The sequence below is a fragment of the Perna viridis genome, chromosome 5 (genome assembly GCF_037379345.1).
Source record: "Perna viridis isolate PV_CMFRI_1.1 ecotype Kerala chromosome 5, ASM3737934v1, whole genome shotgun sequence".
Taxonomy (NCBI): Eukaryota; Metazoa; Mollusca; class Bivalvia; order Mytilida; family Mytilidae; genus Perna; species Perna viridis.
This window is the reverse complement of record NC_142449.1, coordinates 41372099-41378098: the sequence shown is the minus strand read 5'-3', so window position 1 is coordinate 41378098 and position 6000 is coordinate 41372099. Positions and strand designations below refer to the sequence as shown.

The window sequence follows — 6000 nt, the reverse complement described above, 5'->3', positions numbered from 1 at the left end:
CCCCAACAAACAAACAAAAATCTTTTTAGTTGGAGTGTACAACCAAACTATTACATCAATGTATTTGCAAATATCTTTGAATCTGATGACATATTATGCTCATAGAGGAGTTTTTTTTTTTTTTTTTGGAAATTCATTCCTTATACATGTAAATTAAAGAAATGAAAATGATATAATTAAATGTCAAATATTTGACAATAACAAGGTAGAATGAAAGTACATGCAATATAAATACATAAATAATTACTGTCATAAAAATATAATGCTACTTTTGTTTAACAATATTTAACATAATAGCACATTATCATGGAAACAAAGATGTGAACCAACAGTATAATATAACTATTTACCATTCAAGTTTGATTTTATGAACAAAGAACTATAATTAAATTCAAATATAAATACATTCATGAAAAAATTAGTACATAATGCACGTATAAACAGTATCACAGATGTTGCTTTATATCACAGTTTCAATATCACATATTTAAGTTTGTGCTGTCCTACGAGCCACTGTGCAGGTTGGGCTGATGTAGCCATCAAGCCAGCTGTCCAAAAATCATCACTTCCCAAGCAATAACTGAATATTAGACAAAGGTGTGTTGAGAAGAATGATATGGAGATGTACAAAAATCTCTAACTGTAAGCATGTCCGAACTGCAGTTGCCTCGAAGAGCAGAATGAGACATGTCATACATACATGTACAAGTATACAAAATGTAGTCAGATAAATATGATTAAGAAAAAAGTTTATGAAATTCAATATAAGATGAAAGATTAAACTTGAATCTATCAATCTCTCTTCATTAATTTTCAAAGAAAATTTTCTATTATAATGAGGAATAAATGGTCTTTATTTAACTTGTACATGCACAAAAACATGCTTATTCAATATCAAGAAAGACATTACTGTTCAGTATCTTCCTGTGGAAAAATCAGTGGTTGACTGAGGTCCCGGTGGTGAAGAATGGAAAAGCACCCAAGCATTCCTTGCAAGGGCATGTTTTGTGGTGCACCTGTTATGCACCCACCGATCACACATATCACAATGAAACCAATCAATGTGCTTGTCCTTCCGAATGGAGTTTGGTGGCTCGGCGTTCCCACATGTGGTGCACAAAATCTCACCAGCCGGATCGATGTCATCAGAGATGTAGTCATAGTCACTGTCATTTTCTAAGTCTTCACCCTCCCCAACATCCGAAATACGGTAAGGAATAGTTTCCTGGCTGTCATCAGTGTCATTATCGTCCGTCACAGTAAAAGCCACACGTGGCACGTCCTCATCTCTTGAGTCCATCCATCTGCCAGAGCTTTTCCTCATACTCCCTTATCACATGAGTCTCATATCTGTCCCAGGTCTGACTATCAAAATGGGACTTGGCCTCCTTAAAAAGCTTGATGCAATCTGACTTCTTGCAGGTAGTATTTCTACTAGCTACATAGCCTTTCAGGTTAGACCAAACCATTTCGATTGGATTGAGCTCACCATGATAAGGAGGTAATCGTAAAACCTGATGGTCATGAGCTGATGGAATGCCATCAATTACATACTTTGGACGAGGCTTGTTTTAAGTTACAACATCAAATAAACTCAGCTTTTTTCATTTTTTTATCATAACGAACATTGTTCTTTTCCAGCCATGCCGTGATATCTGACTTTTTGGAGCTTTTTGTTGGCACCCTAAAGTCAGGATCCAAGTACTGTGATACAGAGCATTGTCCATTACTATCATAGGGCTCCGCCACAGGAGGCTAAATTGCCCGACCCTACCCACCTCTCCCTATTTCCAGTGGCAATCAAAATTTGTCGACCCCATTGTTCTGATGTCCCATCCCTTTTTCATTTCATCATTAATTTCATGTTCATCGTCTGAATATAGCTGAAATATTGCTGCTCGGACGTTAAACCCCAACAAACCATTACTATCACAGACTGAGGGGGCAATCTTTGGAGGAGGGTGTCTTTGAACCACTCTGTAAAGTGCTCCTTATTCGTTTCGTCATGATAATCCTGACTATTGGTTTTAGATTCAAAGTTCAGACCACACCCACGGATTAGGCCTTGACCCTTGTAACCTGCATCAAGGATTACCAATCTCCCTTGATCACATGATTTCTATTCAGCCAAGACTCATCCAAGTATATTGGACCCGTGCAGGTCCGGGTGACAAAAGAATAGGCCTGCAGCAGCGCTAAGCTTGTCGTAAAAGGCGACTAAATAGTGCTCAAAACCTTAGCCAGGGGCTAGGACGCTCTGCCCACAGAGGAACTGGGATGTGTGCCCCAGGTGGTTGAATGGGGTACCCCTGGCGTGTTACATGCTGGGGTTGTCAGGCTATAACACGGAAAACCTGACCGCAAACCATAGTGGTGCACCGTGTTGGGAAAGGGAGTAGGAATCTTTGCGCTCCGCCATAGGAGGCTAAATTGCCCTACCTTACCCATCCCCCCTTTTTCCAGTGGCAATCAAAATTTGTCGACCCCATTGTCCTTTTGTCCCATCCCTTTTCATTTCATCATCCTTTCATGTTCATCGTCTGAATATAGCTGAAATATTGCTGCTCGGACGTTAAACCCCAACAAACAAACAAAAATCTTTTTAGTTGGAGTGTACAACCAAACTATTACATCAATGTATTTGCAAATATCTTTGAATCTGATGACATATTATGCTCATAGAGGAGTTTTTTTTTTTTTTTTTTTGGAAAGTCATTCCTTATACATGTAAATTAAAGAAATGAAAATGATATAATTAAATGTCAAATATTTGACAATAACAAGGTAGAATGAAAGTACATGCAATATAAATACATAAATAATTACTGTCATAAAAATATAATGCTACTTTTGTTTAACAATATTTAACATAATAGCACATTATCATGGAAACAAAGATGTGAACCAACAGTATAATATAACTATTTACCATTCAAGTTTGATTTTATGAACAAAGAACTATAATTAAATTCAAATATAAATACATTCATGAAAAAATTAGTACATAATGCACGTATAAACAGTATCACAGATGTTGCTTTATATCACAGTTTCAATATCACATATTTAAGTTTGTGCTGTCCTACGAGCCACTGTGCAGGTTGGGCTGATGTAGCCATCAAGCCAGCTGTCCAAAAATCATCACTTCCCAAGCAATAACTGAATATTAGACAAAGGTGTGTTGAGAAGAATGATATGGAGATGTACAAAAATCTCTAACTGTAAGCATGTCCGAACTGCAGTTGCCTCGAAGAGCAGAATGAGACATGTCATACATACATGTACAAGTATACAAAATGTAGTCAGATAAATATGATTAAGAAAAAAGTTTATGAAATTCAATATAAGATGAAAGATTAAACTTGAGTCTATCAATCTCTCTTCATTAATTTTCAAAGAAAATTTTCTATTATAATGAGGAATAAATGGTCTTTATTTAACTTGTACATGCACAAAAACATGCTTATTCAATATCAAGAAAGACATTACTGTTCAGTATCTTCCTGTGGAAAAATCAGTGGTTGACTGAGGTCCCGGTGGTGAAGAATGGAAAAGCACCCAAGCATTCCTTGCAAGGGCATGTTTTGTGGTGCACCTGTTATGCACCCACCGATCACACATATCACAATGAAACCAATCAATGTGCTTGTCCTTCCGAATGGAGTTTGGTGGCTCGGCGTTCCCACATGTGGTGCACAAAATCTCACCAGCCGGATCGATGTCATCAGAGATGTAGTCATAGTCACTGTCATTTTCTAAGTCTTCACCCTCCCCAACATCCGAAATACGGTAAGGAATAGTTTCCTGGCTGTCATCAGTGTCATTATCGTCCGTCACAGTAAAAGCCACACGTGGCACGTCCTCATCTCTTGAGTCCATCCATCTGCCAGAGCTTTTCCTCATACTCCCTTATCACATGAGTCTCATATCTGTCCCAGGTCTGACTATCAAAATGGGACTTGGCCTCCTTAAAAAGCTTGATGCAATCTGACTTCTTGCAGGTAGTATTTCTACTAGCTACATAGCCTTTCAGGTTAGACCAAACCATTTCGATTGGATTGAGCTCACCATGATAAGGAGGTAATCGTAAAACCTGATGGTCATGAGCTGATGGAATGCCATCAATTACATACTTTGGACGAGGCTTGTTTTAAGTTACAAGATCACTAAACTCAGCTTTTTTCATTTTTTTTATCATAACGAACATTGTTCTTTTCCAGCCATGCCGTGATATCTGACTTTTTGGAGCTTTTTGTTGGCACCCTAAAGTCAGGATCCAAGTACTGTGATACAGAGCATTGTCCATTACTATCATAGGGCTCCGCCACAGGAGGCTAAATTGCCCGACCCTACCCACCTCTCCCTATTTCCAGTGGCAATCAAAATTTGTCGACCCCATTGTTCTTGTGTCCCATCCCTTTTTCATTTCATCATCATTTCATGTTCATTTTATCATTAATTTCATGTTGTTCATCGTCTGAATATAGCTGAAATATTGCTGCTCGGACGTTAAACCCCAACAAACAAACCATTACTATCACAGACTGAGGGGGCAATCTTTGGAGGAGGGTGTCTTTGAACCACTCTGTACAGTGCTCCTTATTCGTTTCGTCATGATAACCCTGACTATTGGTTTTAGATTCAAAGTTTAGACCACACCCACGGATTAGGCCTTGTAACCTGCATCAAGGATTACCAATCTCCCTTGATCACATGATTTCTATTCAGCCAAGACTCATCCAAGTATATTGGACCCGTGCAGGTCCGGGTGACAAAAGAATAGTCCTGCAGCAGCGCTAAGCTTGTCGTAAAAGGCGACTAAATAGTGCTCAAAACCTTAGCCAGGGGCTAGGACGCTCTGCCCACAGAGCAACTGGGATGTGTGCCCCAGGTGGTTGAATGGGGTACCCCTGGCGTGTTACATGCTGGGGTTGTCAGGCTATAACACGGAAAACCTGACCGCAAACCATAGTGGTGCACCGTGTTGGGAAAGGGAGTAGGAATCTTTGCGCTCCGCCACAGGAGGCTAAATTGCCCTACCTTACCCATCCCCCCTTTTTCCAGTGGCAATCAAAATTTGTCGACCCCATTGTCCTTTTGTCCCATCCCTTTTCATTTCATCATCCTTTCATGTTCATCGTCTGAATATAGCTGAAATATTGCTGCTCGGACGTTAAACCCCAACAAACAAACAAAAATCTTTTTAGTTGGAGTGTACAACCAAACTATTACATCAATGTATTTGCAAATATCTTTGAATCTGATGACATATTATGCTCATAGAGGAGTTTTTTTTTTTTTTTTTGGAAATTCATTCCTTATACATGTAAATTAAAGAAATGAAAATGATATAATTAAATGTCAAATATTTGACAATAACAAGGTAGAATGAAAGTACATGCAATATAAATACATAAATAATTACTGTCATAAAAATATAATGCTACTTTTGTTTAACAATATTTAACATAATAGCACATTATCATGGAAACAAAGATGTGAACCAACAGTATAATATAACTATTTACCATTCAAGTTTGATTTTATGAACAAAGAACTATAATTAAATTCAAATATAAATACATTCATGAAAAAATTAGTACATAATGCACGTATAAACAGTATCACAGATGTTGCTTTATATCACAGTTTCAATATCACATATTTAAGTTTGTGCTGTCCTACGAGCCACTGTGCAGGTTGGGCTGATGTAGCCATCAAGCCAGCTGTCCAAAAATCATCACTTCCCAAGCAATAACTGAATATTAGACAAAGGTGTGTTGAGAAGAATGATATGGAGATGTACAAAAATCTCTAACTGTAAGCATGTCCGAACTGCAGTTGCCTCGAAGAGCAGAATGAGACATGTCATACATACATGTACAAGTATACAAAATGTAGTCAGATAAATATGATTAAGAAAAAAGTTTATGAAATTCAATATAAGATGAAAGATTAAACTTGAGTCTATCAATCTCTCTTCATTAATTTTCAAAGAAA

The 6000-nt window shown here is 37.8% G+C and overlaps 1 pseudogene; it reads right to left on the bottom strand.

Annotated features, from left to right (window-relative positions):
• Positions 1-906: 906 nt before the first annotated feature.
• On the bottom strand, positions 907-3903 carry LOC148617745 (uncharacterized; annotated as a pseudogene).
• Between the last annotated feature and the right edge of the window lie 2097 nt (positions 3904-6000).